Source organism: Magnolia sinica, chromosome 1 (genome assembly GCF_029962835.1).
Source record: "Magnolia sinica isolate HGM2019 chromosome 1, MsV1, whole genome shotgun sequence".
Taxonomy (NCBI): Eukaryota; Viridiplantae; Streptophyta; class Magnoliopsida; order Magnoliales; family Magnoliaceae; genus Magnolia; species Magnolia sinica.
In genome coordinates, this window is record NC_080573.1 from 74,681,607 (window position 1) to 74,697,506 (window position 15,900).

Genomic DNA, 15,900 nt, shown 5'->3' on the forward strand with positions numbered 1-15,900 from the left:
TCTATCGGTGAAAGTTTACTGAAAATGATCGCTGAGATCGAGTCTGTGCTCTCTCCTGATCACACATAGCGACCCGAAATCTCTTCTAGACCATCTATTAATGAGTCTAGATGGTCTATCAACCCATTTTAACCCTTCAATCTTTAAGAAATCTCTGTTTGTATCAGATTTCTGCCCGAATGGCCCGATAGGCCTCGAATCATGCAAAGGGGCCGATCGGGGCATTTTCAGTGGGGTCCAGGGGGGACCCACATCATTTTAGAGCTAAGGGACCAGGAGGACCTCGTCCGAATGGCAAGCCATCGCCGAACGGTCCAGAGACCGGTGATGTCCTCGCCGATCAGCGGGCCAGGCCGGGCGGGCCGGATCGAGCCGACGAGTATTTAGCCTAGTGTGGCCCACCCTTCCACGGTTTGCTGGTTTAAACCGTCCCTAAACCCTACTTCCTTCATAATCCTCCCTCCCAAGCTCTCCTTTCCTTCAAGCTTCTCTCTAAACTCCACCAAATCTCCTCCAAATCTTCTTCTTCTTCCATTTTCGTGCACACCCAACCAACCCATCTTAAAACGTCACCCCCCATTGCTGTTTACATCTCCTTTTCTTCTCATTTGGGCTCTCAAATCCTCTTTTGGGATCTCAAGTGTGTGAAAGCTTCTCCTATCTTCCTATTTCTCTCTTTCTCTCATTTCTCATGGCCCTCTTTGAGTTTATTACGGCCATCTTTTCCATCTCTACCCTTCTTTCTTTGATAGGGAAGAAGAGAGCACCCATGGATGAAGCCGGGCCTAGCTGCCCAACTCGTGCACAAAGGTCGAGAGGTGCCACCCCGAGCACGACTGCCGCCCGTGAGTTTCAGACCAAGCGGGACCTTGATCCTCGAGCTCTCATTGGTAGAACCTTGTTGGCGGAGTTGTCGCATGGAGTCTATGAAGGCCGTAGGGTCCTTTTTGAGGCTTATGTTAATCCATGGCTGTTTGGCGAGTTTCTGTTGTTGGAGCGTCTGGAAGGGGTTGGTTGGTGTCCCTTGTTTGAGGGTGAGTATCGTGTAAATGCAAGTACTGTTTGAGCTTTTTATGCCAACATTCGTGATCCTTCGCTGGAGCCTCTGCAGTTCAAGATTCCTTGTGGTAGCGGTCGGGAGGATACGGTCAACGTCGCTTTGATATCCCGACTCCTGAATGTGCCACTTGGTGAGGTGCATGCCAGTGAGAAGAATTTGAACAGTATGCGTGAGAGGGACCGTCGCACCCGGTTCTTGTGTGGTCGTCTGGTCGAGTGGTAGCCAAATCGAAGTCTTCTGGCTACCTACATGACAGACGACTTTCGCTTGCTTCACCACATGTGTGCGTTCAATGTATATCCAAGGTGGAGTAACCACAGTGAGTGTACGCGCCTGATGATAGATTTTCTGTATCAGGTGGGGAAAGAAGCAAAATTATGTGTGCCGACGTACATCTTGCGTCAGATTATCCTTATCGCTCGTTCGACTAGGAGGACCGAATTGCTTCCTTTTGGCTGACTCATCTGTAAGCTTTCTCATGAGTTTGGCTATAGGCTTGGAGCAGAGAAGCCGGTTCCTGTTCGTCATATTAATCTGATGACCCTTAAGCAGATGGAGATTGGTCCTCGTTGACAGGCCTCAGAGAGTGAGGATGAGTCAGAGAGTGATGAGGATGAGAGTTATGCTGAAGGTGGTGCTGAGATTGAAGAAGAAACAGAGTAGGACGAGGAAGAGGTTGAGGCACAGGATACGAGTGAGAGCTCTCCTCCTGTGGCACCAGAGCAGAGCGTAGATCAGGCTGCCAGGGATGCCCGTATTGCTCGGCTTGAGGAAGGGCAGGCTGTTCTACGCCAGGATATCATGGATCTTCGAGGCCTTGTGAAGCATAAGTTTAAGAAGGTGACTCGAACTCTGAAGTTTATCCTGTGTTGCTTGCAGGATAAGGGTGCCCCGCCTCCATCTCCTGATTTTGAAGAGTAGTTGTCGTTGTAGTCGTCCTTTACTTTGTTTGTTGTTTCTTTCTATGTGTAGCCGTTGTTGGCTTTTGTAGTTGGTAGTTGTTTGTTGTTGTTTGAAGTGTTAGATGTTGTAGTTCACATGTTTTCCCTGTCGTGATTCATGTAATGCTGCACTACTTGTATTGCGACAATTTTGTTTAATGGAATGCATGTTGTTTATCTTTGAAGTTGTGCTGTGAATGCTGTGTGGATGGATTATGTGGACGTAGAATCTTACAGGTTGCATCCTCCGTTGAATGTAGGGTATGCCTCCTAAGGGTTCAAAGACTTCAGCCCTTCTCTCCTTGGTTGAGTCGCTTGCTAGGGTTCCTCTCCTGAGCGATAGCCAGACGGATCCACAGTCGGGCCTGTCCCATGCCGGTGTTGGGCCGACACCTATGGCTCCTCCAGTCACACCTTCGGTTCCTGAGTCGAGCCATGCATCTTCGTTTGCTCCGCCTTCTAATAGGTTTGAGCAGATGATGCTGTTGATACAGCAGCAGCAGATTCAGCAGCAGCAGCAGTTCCTATCTTCTATGGCTGGCATCTTTACTCAGTCAGTGGGGGTGACTCTCACCTATGCCCCCATCTGGGAGCACCAGTGCGAGTGGCACTTTTGAGTGATTCCAGCGCTTACGATCTCCCACATTTTTGGGTTCTCATAGACCCGAGGAGGCCGAGTATTGATTGATCGCATCTCTAAGATGCTGAGACCACTGCATTGCTCTGAGGTTGAGCAGGTCGAGCTTGCCTCCTTAATGTTTGAGAAGGAGGCCAGTCTATGGTGGGACAGTGTTCTTCGCACTGTCGAGGAAGGATTTGAGTGGTCGTGGCAGGCGTTTGAGGCACGCTTCCATGAGAAGTATTTCCTGGTTACGTACCGACATGAGGGCTGTCGGTGACGGAGTATGAGAACTGGTTCACTGAGCTAGGTCGGTATGTTCCTTTGATTTTGGGCGATCAGCCGATGAGGATGCGGCGCTTTTCTGAGGGATTGAGGCATGAGATTCGATCGAAGATATGTTGTGCTAGCATTTCTTCTTATGTGGAGTTGGTGAGCATGTCCTTACGAGCAGAGTAGGACGGGGACAGGTCGTCCCGTATGCGAGCACCTATGGTTCCTAGGCCGCGACCTGACTTTCAGGGTGCACCTTTTCTCGGCAAGAGGCGGCGGGCAGATTCTCCTCCTAGGCTTTCAGCGCCGCCCGCTCAGCAGATGCGAGCTGATCTTCGCTGTTCGTATTGTGAGAAGATGGGGCATTTGGATCATTTTTACTTTTCGCGTATGCGGGTTAGTGGTTTTACTCCACCGCAGAGGATCAGCCGTCCGATGCCTCAGGTTATCTCACCTCCACCTCTTCGTTCAGCGCCAGCTCATCCATCCTTCAGACTTGCAGTACCTAGCTTTAGGCCACCTCAGCGGCCCATGGTTCATCCGCCAATCGTCAGCAGCAGGCTCGAGTTCATGCGCTCTCAGCTGAAGCGCCTATGTCTGACTTGGTGCCGAGATCCTTCGAGGTTACAGCGCACATTGAAGGTATTCCCATTTCTATGTTGGTGGATACAGGGTCCATTACCTCTCTTATATCATATGCAGCAGTTAGGCGTTTGGGTTTGAGCACTGTTTCTATGCAAGGAGTGACGCTTACTACCGCTACGGGGATTTCCTCTACTATGAACAAGCGTTGTATGGATTATTTGATTGATCTAGGAAGTGGATCGATCCGTGTTGATTTCTTTGTCGCACCTCTTTTTCATTACGATGTTATTATGGGAATGGATTGGCTCACGAGGATGCGAGCTGAGATTGATTGTGAAGCAAGGTCGGTGACAATTCATGGACCTGAGGACGAGACAGTTACTTTCCCAGTTTAGGTCAGTTACCCTTTTCGTCTTGATTATTATACTTCTCTGTTGGAGAGTATGACTGAATCGGCGTTTGATAGTATGCCGGTAGTTTGGGAGTTTGAAGATGTGTTTGAGTCGATTCCTGGATTACCTCCTCAGCCCGAGATTGATTTTACTATCGATCTCATGCCTGGTGCGGCGCCCATTTCTTTGCCCACCTATCATATGCTTCCGAGTGAAATGGAGGAGTTGAGGAAGCAGATAGATGGTTTGCTGAATTTAGGTTTTATTCGGCCTAGTGTGTCTTCTTGGGGAGCACCTGTCTTGTTTGTGAAGAAGGAAGATGGTTCCTTGCGATTATGTATTGATTATCGCAGGTTGAATCTGGTAACTGTGAAGAATAAGTACCCTTTGCCTAGGATTGATGATCTTTTTGATCAGTTGAAGGGGGCACGGTACTTTTCAAAGGTTGATTTGCAGTCAGGGTATCACCAGTTATGCGTCAAGAATGAGGACGTACAGAAGACCGCTTTCAGGACTAGCTTCGGTCACTATGAGTTCCTTGTGATGTCATTCGGTCTTACGAACGCACCGGCCGTGTTTATGAATCTGATGAACAGAGTGTTTCGGCCATTCTTGTTCCGATTCGTCATTGTCTTTATCGATGACATCTTGATATATTCTGCTAGTCAGGAAGAGCACGAGGAGCACTTAAGAGCGATTTTGGATACTCTTAGGAAGAATCATCTCTTTCCACAGTTCAAGAAGTGTGAATTCTGGAAAGAGGAAGTCAAGTTCCTGGGACATGTGGTGTAGGACGTAATTAGACGAACCCGAGCCGTATTAGAGTTGGCGGCCGTGGTTTGGCCACGCGGAGTGTTTGCGCACTCTATGTCATTCAACCCAACGTGTGCTTGTGCTAGTCGAGTTCGTCAAGTAACCCGATTGTCTGAAGTATGTTCACCATGTATGGACGCTATTGTTTGAATCTAGGGTACCAAACTTACCGATGAAATCCTGTTAACCATGATACCTTGATCCGCTAAGACTCATGAGCCGGACATGGTGGTATGGGATACCATGGTCGAGCTGTCGGCCTACGCTGGGGTGACGAGTCTCCCCGTAATGACCAGTGAGCAACCAAACTCGTGAGTCGATTATGGTGGTATGGGACACTATATTCGTACTGTCGGCCTACATTGATTGGTGATGAGCCCTTTGTAGTGACCTCGAGCATACCTGGATACCGCATTGAGGTGACAAGCCTTAGTGTAGTAACGAAGGTATGATAGGTGTGCACTGATTGGTGACGAGCCCTTTGCAACGACCTGAAACCATATGATCGTATGAGATGCCTAGGACTGACGACCTTAGAATGGATCACTGTTTAGATGGTGATATGAGGAAGGTACCTTAGCTTCCCAACCCTACTGTATGAAAAGGACTAATAACAACTTGGTAATCATGTTCATGCACCGCATTTGCATGTGCTTTGTAGACGTGGAGCACTTTGAGGCGATTTCATGCGTAACGTAAGATGAAGACGCTGAGGGTGTATGCGCGAGGGCACGCATCATTTTACATACATTCTTGCATTAACAAGAGTACTTAGGACATGTTTGATTGTTCTGCTTTATCATTACTGCTTGATTGAACTGATAACATGTTAACCTTTGCTTTATTGTTCCACTGAGTTGATCACTCACTCCCATGTTCTAGGGTGGTGTTAAACACCCACCAGACTCTGTCTTAGTTGCTGATGTTGCAGATGTTGATGCAACCTTTGAGGCAGAGCAGGAGATCGAGGATGATGAGGCTGCTTTCTCTTTTATGCAGTTTTCAGACGGGTTCTAGTGAGCCTTGTTCTTATGCGAGGGATGCTAGGATTTCTTTTGGGATTAAATGATGTAATTTGATACTTGTAATTTTGATAGTAACACTTGTCAGTATGACCTGGGATGTATATGTATTTCAGGGATTTGCACATGTACACATATATTTCTTTAAGTCTTCCGCTTGCTTCCTCCACTTATCCCTGAATTATATTTGCATTTTGGCTTAATCTATTCCATGTTTTAGGCACTAATACAGACAACATACATCCATCATTAAATATGTTGCATAATTGATGTTTTGGAACTCGGGAGCTGAGTTATGCTCGACCCCCGAATTTCAGGGCGTTACATTAGTGCTCTTCATTCCTGACCGGATGATTGTATTCAGAGACCATTTGCGCATCCGTAAGTGGTATCGCTGTCATTAGTCCTGATTTTTTCCTTCATTTCCATGTCCGATAGTAACCTTCATAACACTCTCTTTAGTGGTCGAATTTAGACTATTTTGAGCTCATTGGAATGGTAACTCGACAAGCTTCCGAATGGGACCAGAATTGGCGAATTCTGAGACCGTTCGATATCCCAAAAGCATGTTAGAAATCTTCGATCATAATTTTGCAATTTGGATTGTTAATCTTTCAAAATCGTGCGATCGAACGGAGAAGCTCATAACTCCCTTGTTTGAGGTCGGATTGGGTCAATTTTTGGTCATCTGAAAGGTACTTTAGTGCTCTTTCATTTCAGACATGATCATTGTATTCTGAGACCATTTGTGCATCCGTATGTCTGATCGCAGTCGTCGGTCCTAAATTTTTCCTTCACCTCCTTGTCCAATAGTAGCCTTCATAACACTCTTCAGTGGTCAACTTTAGCCAATTTTGAGCTCATAGGAATGGTAGCTCGATTAGCTTCCAAATGCGACTTGAATTGGCTAATTCTGAGATCGTTCGATATCCCAAAAGCACGTTGGAACTCTTCGATCATCATTTTACAATTTGGATTGTTAATCTTTCTAAATCGCACAATCCAATGGAGATGCTCATAACTCCCTCATTTGATGTCAGATTGGGTCAATTGTTGGTCATCTGAAAGGTACTTCAGTGCTCTTTTATTCCTGACATGATCTTTGTATTTTGAGACCATTTGCGCATCCGTAAGTTGGATCGCAGTCGTCGGTCCTAAATTTTTCTTTCATCTCCTTGTCCATTAGTAACCTTCATAACTCTCTCTTCAGTGGTCGACTTTAGCCTATTTTGAGCTCATTGGAACGGTAACTCGACAAGCTTCTAAATGGGACCAGAATTGGCGAATTCTAAGATCGTTCAATATCCCAAAAGCATGTTAGAACTCTTCAATTGTCATTTTGCAATTCGGATTGTTAATCTTTCTATATTGCATGATCCAACAGAGATGCTCATAACTCCCTCATTTGATGTCGGATTGGGTCAACCTTTGGGCATTGAATGGTACTTTATTGCTCTTTCATTCTTGACTTGAATTGTTGTATTTCGAGACCATTTCCCATGGATAAGTGGGATAACAGTCGTCGCTCCTGAATTTTTCCTTCATCTCCTTGTCCAATAGTAACCTTCATAACTCTCTCTTCAGTGGTCAAATTTAGACTATTTTAAGCTCATTGGAATGGTAACTCAACAAGCTTCGTAATGGGACCAGATTTGGCTAATTCTGAGACCGGTTGGTGTCCCAAATGCACGTTGGAACTCTTAGATCGTCATTTTGCAATTTGGATTGTTACTCTTTCCAAATTGCATGATCCAATGGAGATGCTCATAACTCCCTCATTTGATGTCGGATTGGGTCAATTTTTGGTCATTTGAATGGTACTTGAGTGCTGTTTCATTCCTGACATGATCATTGTATTCTGAGACCATATACGCATCCATAAGTGGTATCGTAGTCGTCGGTCCTGAATTTTTCCTTAATCTCCTTCTCCAATAGAAACCTTCAAAACTCTCTCTTCAGTGTTTGAATATAGACTATTTTGAGTTCATTGGAATGATAACTTGACCGTTCGATATCCCAAAAGCACGATGGAACTCTTCGATCGTAATTTGGCAATTTGGATTGTTAATCTTTCCAAATCACGCGATCCAATGAAGATGCTCATAACTCCCTCGTTTGATGTCGGATTGGGTCAATTTTTGGTCATATGAATGGTACTTTAGTGGTCTTTCATTCCTGACATGTTCATTATATTCTGAGACCATTTGCACATCCGTAAGTGGTATCGCAGTTGTCGGTCCTGAATTTTTCCTTCTTCTCCTTGTCCAATAGTAGCATTCATAACTCTCTCTTCAGTGGTCGACTTTAGCCTATTTTGAGCTCAAAGGAATGGTAAGTTGATTAGCTTCCAAATGAGACCAGAATTGGCTAATTCTGAGATCGTTCAATATCCTAAAAGCACGTTGAAACTCTTCGATCGTCATTTTGCAATTTGGATTGTTAATATTTCAAAATCACGCGATCCAATGGAGATGCTTATAACTCCCTCGTTTGATGTCGGATTGGGTCGATTTTTGGTCATTTGAATGGTACTTTAGTGATGTTTCTTTCCTGACATGATCATTGTATTCTGAGACCATTTGTGCATCCATAAGTGGTATCGCAGTAATCGATCCTGAAGTTTTCCTTAATTTCCTTGTCCAATAGTAACCTTCATAACTCACTCTTTAGTGGTCGAATCTGGAGTATTTTAAGCTCATTGGAATGGTAACTCGATAAGCTTCCAAATGGGACCAGAATTGGCGAATTCTGAGACCGTTCGATATCCCAAAAGCATGTTGGAACTCTTCAATTGTCATTTTGCAATTTGGATGGTTAATATTTCAAAATCGCGTGATCCAATGGAGATGCTCATAACTCCCTCGTTTGATGTTGGATTGGGTCGATTTTTGGTCATCTGAATGGTACTTTAATGCTCTTTCATTTCGGACATGATCATTGTATTCCAAGACCATTTGCGCATCCGTATGTCTGATCGCAGTTGTCGATCCTAAATTTTTCCTTCATCTCCTTGTCTAATAGTAGCCTTCATAACACTCTCTTCAGAGGTCGACTTTAGCCTATTTTGAGCTCATAGGAATCGTAACTCGATTAGCTCCCAAATGGGACCAGAATTTGCTAATTTCACGATCATTCGATATCTTAAAAGCACGTTGGAACTCTTCGATTATCATTTTACAATTTGAATTGTTAATCTTTTTGAATCACGCAATCCAATCATAACTCCCTCGTTTGATGTCGGATTAGGTCGATTTTTGCACATTTGAATGGTACTTTAGTGCTCTTTCATTCCTAACATGATCATTGTATTCCGAGACCATTTGCGCATCCGTAAGTGGGGTCGCAGTCGTCGGTCCTGAATTTTTCCTTCACCTCCTTGTCCAATAGTAACCTTCATAACTCTCTCTTCAAAGGTCAAATTTAGATTATTTTGAGCTCATTGGAATGGTAACTCGACAAGCTTCCAAATGGGACCAGAATTGGCGAATTCTATGATCGTTCAATATCCCAAAAGCCAGTTGGAACTCTTCGATTGTCATTTTACAATATGGATTGTTAATCTTTCCATATTGCACAATCCAACGGAGATGCTCATAACACCTTCATTTGATGTCGGATTGGGTCAATTTTTGGTCATCTGAATGGTACTTTAGTGCTCTTTCATTCATGACTTGAATCGTTGTATTTCCAAACCATTTTGCATTGGTAAGTGGGATCACAGTCATCGCTCCTAAAATTTTCTTTCATCTCCTTGTCCAATAGTAACCTTCATAACTCTCTCTTCACTGGTGAAATTTACACTACTTTGAGGTCACTGGAATGGTAACTCAACACACTTCATAATGGGACCAGATTTGGCTAATTCTGAGACCGGATGGTGTCCTAAATGCACGTTGGAACTCTTCGATCGTCATTTTGCAATGTGGATTGTTAATCTTTCCAAATCGCGTGATCCAATGGAGATGCTCATAACTCCCTCGTTTGATGTCGGATTGGGTCAATTTTTGGTTTGAATGGTACTTTAGTGCTCTTTCATTCCTGACATGATCATTGTATTCCCAGACCATTAGTGCATCCGTAAGTGGTATCGTAGTCGTCGGTCTTGAATTTTTCCTTAATCTCCTTCTCCAATAGAAACCTTCAAAACTCTCTCTTCAGTGTTTGAATTTAAACTATTTTGAGCTCATTGGAATGATAACTCGACAAGCTTCCTAATGGGACCAGAATTGGGTAATTCAGAGACGGTTCGATATCTCAAAACCACGTTGGAACTCTTCGATCGTAATTTGGCAATTTGGATTGTTAATCTTTCAAAATCACGCGATCTAATGAAGATGCTCATAACTCCCTCGTTTGATGTCGGATTTGGTTGATTTTTGGTCATTAGAATGGTACTTTAGTGTTCTTCATTCCTGACATGATCATTGTATTCCGAGACCATTTGTGCATCCGTAAGTGGTATCACAGTCGTCCATCCTGAATTGCTCCTTCATCTCCTTCTCCAATAGTGGCATTCATTACTCTCTCTTCAGTGGTCGACTTTAGCCTATTTTGAGCTCATAGGAATGGTAACTTGATTAGCTTCCAAATGGGACCAGAATTGGCTAATGCTAAGATTGTTCGATATCCCAAAAGCACGTTGGAACTCTTCGATCGTCATTTTGCAATTTGGATTGTTAATCTTTCTAAATAACACAATCCAATGGAGATGCTCATAACTCCCTCGTTTGATGTCGGATTGGGTCAATTTGTGGTCATTTGAAAGTTACTTTAGTGCTCTTTTATTCCTGACATGATTATTGTATTCTGAGACCATTTGCGCTTCCGTAAGTGGGATCGTAGTCGTTGGTCCTGAATTTTTCCATCATCTCCTTGTCCAATAGTAGCCTTCATAACTCTCTCTTCAGTGGTCTTCTGTAGCCTATTTTGATCTCATTGCAATGGTAATACGACAAGCTTCCAAATGGGATTAGAATTGGATAATTCTGAGACCATTCGATATCCCAAATGCACATTGGAACTCTTCGATCGTCATTTTGCAATTTAGATTCTTAATCTTTTCAAATTGTACGATCTAATGGAGATGCTCATAACTCCCTCGTTTGTTGTCGAATTGGGTTGATTTTTGGTCTTCTGAAAGGTACTTTAGTGCTCTTTCATTCCTGACTTGAATCGTCGTATTCCAAGACCATTAGCGCATCCTTAAGAGGGAAAGCAGTTGTCGGTCCGAAATTTTTCCTTCATCTCCTTGTCCAATAGTAACCTTCATAACTCTCTCTTCAGAGGTTGAATTTAGACTATTTTAAGCTCATTAGAATGGTAACCCGACAAGCTTCCAAATGGGACTAAATTTGGCTAATTCTGAGATCGTTCAATATCCCAAAAGCGCGTTGGAACTCTTCGATCGTCATTTTGCAATTTGGATTGTTAATCTTTCTAAATCGCATAATCCAATGGAGATGCTCATAACTCCCTCATTTGATGTCGGATTGGGTCAATGTTTGGTCATTGAATGGTACTTTAGTGCCCTTTCATTCCTGACATGATCATTGTATTCTGAGACAATTTACGCATCCGTAAGTGGTATCGCTATCCTCAATCCTGAATTTTTCCTTCATTTCCTTGTCTAATAGTAACCTTCATAACTCTCTCTTTAGTGGTCGAATATAGACTATTTTGAGCTCGTTTGAATGGTAACTCGACAAGCTTCTGAATGGGACCAGAATTGGCGAATTCTGAGACCGTTCGATATCCCAAAAGCATCTTGGAACTCTTCGATCGTCATTTTACAATTTAGATTGTTAATCTTTCAAAATCGCGTGATCCAATGGAGAAGCTCATAACTCCCTCATTTGAGGTCGTATTGGGTCAATTTTTGGTCATCTGAAAGGTACTTTAGTGCTCTTTCATTTCGGACATGATCATTATATTATGAGACCATTTGCGCATACGTATGTTTGATCGCGGTGGTCAGTCCTGAATTTTTCCTTCACCTCCTTGTCCAATAGTAGCCTTCATAACACTCTCTTTAGTGGTCAACTTTAGCCAATTTTGAGCTCATAGGAATGGTAACTCGATTAGCTTCTAAATGGGACTAGAATTGGCTATTTCTGAGATCGTTCGATATCCCAAAAGCACGTTGGAACTCTTCGATCATCATTTTACAATTTGGATTGTTAATCTTTCTAAATCGCACGATCCAACGGAGATGCTCATAACTCCTTCGCTTGATGTTGGATTGGGTCAATTTTTGGTCATCTGAAAGGTACTTCAGTGCTCTTTTATTCCTGACATGATCATTGTATTCTGAGACATTTGCGTATTCGTTAGTTGGATCGCAATCGTCAATCCTAATATTTTCTTTCATCTCCTTGTACAATAGTAGCCTTCATAACTCTCTCTTCAGTGGTCGACTTTAGCCTATTTTGAGCTCATTGGAATGGTAACTCGATAAGCTTCCAAATGGGACCAGAATTGGCGAATTCTAAGATCATTCAATATCCCAAAAGCATGTTGGAACTCTTCGATTATCATTTTACAATTCGGATTGTTAATCTTTCCATATTGCGCGATCCAACGGAGATGCTCATAACTCCCTCATTGGATGTCGGATTGGGTCAATTTTTGGTCATTGAATGGTACTTTATTGCTCTTTCATTCCTGACTTGAATCGTTGTATTTCGAGACCGTTTCGCATCGGTAAGTGGGATCACAATCGTAGCTCCTGAATTTTTCCTTAATCTCCTTCTCCAATAGAAACCTTCAAAACTCACTCTTCAGTGTTTGAATTTAGACTATTTTGAGCTCATTGGAATGATAACTCGACAAGCTTCCTAATGGGCCCAGATTTGGCTAATTCTGAGACCGTTCGATATCGCAAAAGCAAGTTGGAACTCTTCGATCGTCGTTTTGCTATTTGGATTGTTAATCTTTCAAAATCGCGCGATCCAACGGAGATGCTCATAACTCCCTCATTTGATGTCAGATTGGGTCAATTTTTGGTCATCTGAAAGGTACTTTAGTGCTCTTTTATTCCTGGCATGATCAATGTATTTCGAGACCATTTGCGCATCCGTAAGTGGGATCGCAGTCGTTGTTCCTGAATTTTTCCTTCATCTCCTTGTCCAATAGTAGCCTTCATAACTCTCTCTTCAGTGGTCGACTTTAGCCTATTTTGAGCTCATTGGAATGGTAACTCGATAAGCTTCCTAATGGGACCAGAATCGGCTAATTTTGAGATCGTTCGATATCTCAAAAGCAGGTTGGAAATCTTCGATCGTCATTTTACAATTTGGATTGTTAATCTTTCTAAAAAGCACGATCCAATGGAGATGCTCATAACTCCCTCGTTTGATGTCGGATTAGGTTGATTTTGGACATCTGAATGGTACTTTAGTGCTCTTTCATTCCTGACATGATCATTGTATTCCGAGACCATTTGCGCATCCATAAGTGGGGTCGTAGTCGTCGGTCCTGAATTTTTCCTTCATCTCCTTGTCCAATAGTAACCTTCATAACTCTCTCTTCAGAGGTTGAATTTAGACTATTTTGATTTCATTGGAATGGTAACCCGACAAGCTTCCTAATGGGACCAGAATTGGCGAATTCTAAGATCGATCAATATCCCAAAAGCATGTTGGAACTCTTCGATTGTCATTTTGCAATTTGGATTGTTAATCTTTCCATATTGCATGATCCAATGGAGATGCTCATAACTACCTCATTTGATGTTGGATTGGGTAGATTTTTGGACATTGAATGGTACTTTAGTGCTCATTCATTCCTGACCTGAATCATCGTATTTCGAGACCATTTCGCATCGGTAAGTGAGATCACAGTCGTCGCTCCTGAATTTTTCCTTCATCTCCTTGTCCAATAGTAACCTTCTTAACTCTCTCTTCAGTGGTCGAATTTACACTATTTTGAGCTCATTGGAATGGTAACTCAACAAGCTTCGTAATTGGACCAGATTTGGCTAATTCTGAGGCCGGTCGGTGTCCCAAATGCACGTTGGAACTCTTCGATCGTCATTTTACAGTTTGGATTGTTAATATTTCTAAATCCCGTGATCCAAGGGAGATGCTAATAAGTCCCTTGTTTAATGTCGGAACTTTAGTGCTCTTTCGTTCCCGACATGGTCATTGTATTCTGAGACCATTTTCGCATCCATAAGTGGTTTCGCAGTCGTCGGTCCTGAATTTTTTCATCATTTCCCTATCCAATTGTAACCTTCATAACTCTCTCTTTATTGGTCGAATTTAGACTAGTTTGAGCTCATTGGATTGGTAACTCGACAAGCTTCCAAATGGGAATAGAATTGGATAATTCTGAGACCGTTCGATATCCCAAAAGCATGTTGGAACTCTTCCATCGTCATTTTACAATTTGGATTGTTAATCTTTCGAAATCGTATGATCCAATGGAGATGCTCATAACTCCCTCATTTAACGTCGGATTGGGTCAATTTTTGGTCATCTGAAAGGTACTTTAGTGCTCTTTCATTTTGGACATGATCATTGTATTCCGGGACCATTTGCGCATCTATAAGTCTGATCGCAGTCGTCGGTCCTAAATTTTTCCTTCATCTCCTTGTCCAATAGTGGCATTCATTATTCCCTCTTCAGTGGGCGACCCTAGCCTATTTTGAGCTCATAGGAATGGTAACTCGATTAGCTTCTAAATGGGACCAGAATTGGCTAATTCTGAGATCATTCGATATCCCAAAAGCATGTTGGAACTCTTCGATCGTCATTTTGTAATTTGGATTGTTAATATTTCTAAATCGCACAATCCAACGGAGATGCTCATAACTCCCTCGTTCGATGTATGATTTGGTCAATTTTTGGTCATCTGAAAGGTACTTTAGTGCTCTTTCATTCCTGACAGGATCATTGTATTCCGAGACCATTTGCGCATCCGTATGTCTGATCGCAGTCATTGGTCCTGAATTTGTCCTTCATTTCCTTGTCCAATAGTACCCTTCATAACTCTCTCTTAAGTGGTCGACTTTGGCCTATTTTGAGCTCATAGGAATGGTAACTCGATTATCTTCCAAATGGGACCAGAATTGGCTAATTCTGAGATCGTTCGATATCCTAAAAGCACGTTGGAACTCTTCGATCGTCATTTTGCAATTTGGATTGTTAATCTTTCTAAATCGCATGATCCAACAGAGATGCTCATAACTCCGTCGTTTGATGTCGGATTGGGTCAATTTTTGGTCTTTTGAAAGGTACTTTAGTGCTTTTTTGTTCCTGACATGATCATTGTATCCGAGATCATTTGCGGATCCATAAGTAGGATCGCAGTCGTCGGTCCTGAATTTTTCCTTCATCTCTTTATCCAATAGTAGCCTTCATAACTCTCTCTACAGTGGTCGACTTTAGCCTATTTTGAGCTCATTAGAATGGTAACTCAATAAGCTTCCAAATGGGACCAGAATTGGGTAATTCTGAGATCGTTCGATATCCCAAAAGCACGTTGGAACTCTTCGATCGTCATTTTGCAATTTAGATTGTTAATCTTTTGGAATCGAGCGATCCAATGGAGATTTTCATAACTCCCTCGTTTGATGTCGGATTAGGTCGAGTTTTGGACATCTAAATGGTACTTTAGTGCTCTTTCATTCCTGACACGATCATTGTATTTTGAGACTATTTGCGCATCTATAAGTGGGGTCATAGTCATCGATCCTGAATTTTTCATTCATCTCCTTGTCCAATAGTAACCTTCATAACTCTCTCTTCAGTGGTCGAATTTAGACTATTTTGAGCTCATTGGAATGGAAACTCGACAAGCTTCCAAATGGCACCAGAATTGACGAATTCTAAGATTGATCAATATCCCAAAAGCATGTTGGACCTCTTAGATTTTCATTTTGTAATTTGGATTGTTAATCTTCCATATTGCACGATCTAACGGAGATGCTCATAACTCCCTCATTTGATATCGGATTGGGTCGATTTTTGGTCATCTGAAAGGTACTTTAGTGCTCTTTCATTCCTGACTTGAATCGTCGTATTTCGAGACCATTTCGCATCGGTAAGTGGGATCACAGTCGTCGTTCCTGAATTTTTCCTTCATCTCCTTGTCCAATAGTAACCTTCATAACTCTCTCTTCTGTGTTTGGATTTAGATTATTTTGAGCTCATTGGAATGGTAACTCAACAAGCTTCATAATGGGACCAGATTTGGC